At 32.0% G+C, this 2,516-nt stretch overlaps 1 non-coding gene across 1 annotated transcript; it reads left to right on the forward strand.

Annotated features, from left to right (window-relative positions):
- The first annotated feature begins 592 nt into the window (after positions 1 to 592).
- Positions 593 to 700, forward strand: LOC148568500 (small nucleolar RNA R71). The gene has a single exon (XR_015881993.1). It is a non-coding gene; the product is annotated as a small nucleolar RNA R71 (small nucleolar RNA).
- The last annotated feature ends 1,816 nt before the right edge of the window (positions 701 to 2,516 follow it).

Consider the following 2,516-nt stretch of genomic DNA (forward strand, 5'->3'; position numbering starts at 1 on the left):
AGATCAGAGACTATGTTTGCTAAGCTAGATGGATTCTGCTCAGAATTCTCTGTCTGTTGCTGAGTGGATGATGGAAAAGGCTTGCTATTGCTAAACCTGTTTCTTCCACCATTGTTAAAGCCTGGTTGAGGCTTTTATTGATCCTTCCATGAGAAATTTGGATGATTTCTCCATGAGGGATTATAGGTGTTTCCATAGGGTTCACCCATGTAATTCACCTCTGCTATTGCAGGGTTCTCAGGATCATAAGCCTCTTCTTCAGAAGGTGCCTCTATAGTACTGTTGGATGATTCCTTCAATCCATTCAGACTCTGAGAGATCATATTGACTTGCTGAGTCAATATTTTATTCTGAGCCAATATGGCATTCAAAGCATCAATTTCAAGAATTCCCTTCCTCTGAGGCATCCCATTACCATAGGATTTCTCTCAGAAGTGTACATGAACTGGTTATTAGCAACCATGTCAATGAGTTCCTGAGCTTCTGCAGGCGTTTTCTTTAGGTGAATGGATCCACCTGCAGAATGGTCCAATGACATCTTTGATAACTCAAACAGACTATCATAGAATATATCCAGGATGGTCCATTCTGAAAGCATGTTAGAAGGGCACTTTTTGGTCAGTTGCTTTTATCTCTCCCAAGCTTCATAGAGGGATTCACCTTCTTTTTGTCTGAAGGTTTGAACATCCACTCTAAGCTTACTCAGCTTTTGAGGAGGAAAGAACTTGGCTAAGAAAGCCGTGACCAGCTTATCCTAAGAGTTCAGGCTATCTTTAGATTGAGAGTCCAACCATATTCTAGCTCTGTCTCTTACAGCAAACGGGAAAAGCATGAGCCTGTAGACCTCGGGATCTACCCCATTGGTCTTAACAGTATCACAGATCTGCAAGAATTCAGTTAAGAACTAAAAAGGATCTTCTAATGGAAGTCCATGAAACTTGCAGTTCTGTTGCATCAGAGAAACTAATTGAGGTTTAAGCTCAAAATTGTTTGCTCCAATGGTAGGGATTGAGATGCTTCTTCCATGTAAATTGGAATTTGGTGCAGTAAAGTCACCAAGCATCTTCCTTGCATTGTTATTATTTTCGGCCATGTCTCCTTCTTTTTCAAAATTTTCTGTCAGATTTTCTCCAGAGAGTTGTGCTTTAGCTTCCCTTAGCTTCCTCTTCAGAGTCCTTTTAGGTTCAGGATCAGCTTCAACAAGAATGTTCTTATCCTTGTTCCTGCTCATGTGAAAAAAGAAGAAAACAGAAAAGAAAATATGGAATCCTCTATGTCACAGTATAGAGATTCCTTATGGAAGTATAAAAAGAGATGAATAGAAGAAGGAAAAGATAAGAATCCAAACACAGAGGTGAAGAGTGGGTTCGAATTCTTGAGGGAAGAGAAGTGTTAGTAAATAAATAAATAAATAAATAGAAGGAGATGAGAGAGAGAAGAATTCGAAAATTAATTAAAATAAAATAAAAAAAATTTTCGTTTTCAAATTAAAAATTAAAATTCGAAAAATAATAAAAAAATAAAATTAAATTAAAAGTCAAAACAATTAGTTAAAAAAGGAATTTTGAAAAAAGAGGGAAGGGATTTTCGAAAATTAGAGAGAGAGAGTTAGTTAGGTAGTTTTGAAAAAGATAAGAATCAAACAAAAAGTTAAGTGGTTAATTGAAAAAGATTTGAAAATCAAATTTTGAAAAGATAAGAAGTTAGAAAGGATTTTGAAATAAATTTTGAAAAAGATGTGATTGAAATTTATTTTGAAAAAGATTTGAAAAAGAAATTTAAAAAGATTTGATTTTTGAAATTAAAGTTGATTACTTGACTAACAAGAAACAAAAAGATATGATTTTAAAATTTAAAGATTGAACCTTTCTTACTAGGCAAGTAACAAACTTAAATTTTTTTTTGAATCAATCACATTAATTGTTAGTAAAAATTTTGAAATTATGAAACAAAATAAGAAAAAGATTTTTGAAAATCAATTTTGAAATTTTTGAAAATTACGAGAGAAAAATGAAAAAGATTTGATTTTTGAAAAAGATTTGAAAAAGATAAGATTTTTAAATTGAAAATTTGACTTGACTCATAAGAAACAACTAAATTTTAAAAAATTTTGAAAAAGTCAACTCAAATTTTCGAAAATTTATGAGAGAAATAAGGAAAGATATTTTTTTATTGTTTGAATTTTAATGATGAGAGAGAAAAACATGAAAAAGACTCAATGCATGAAAGTTTTGGATCAAAACAAATGATGCATGCAAGAACACTATGAATGTCAAGATGAACACCAAGAATACTTTGAAGATCATGATGAACATCAAGAACTCATTTTTGAAAATTTTTAAGAAAAGAAAAACATGCAGACACCAAACTTAGAAAATTTTCATGTGTAGACACTAACAAATTGAAAATGCATATGAAAAACAAGAAAAGACACAAAACGAGAAAATATGAAGATCAAACAAGAGGATTCATCAAGAACAACTTGAAGATCATAAAGAATGCAATGCATGAATTTT

The sequence above is a fragment of the Arachis ipaensis genome, chromosome B4, assembly GCF_059453495.1.
Source record: "Arachis ipaensis isolate K30076 ecotype BB chromosome B4, ASM5945349v1, whole genome shotgun sequence".
Lineage (NCBI taxonomy): Eukaryota > Viridiplantae > Streptophyta > Magnoliopsida > Fabales > Fabaceae > Arachis > Arachis ipaensis.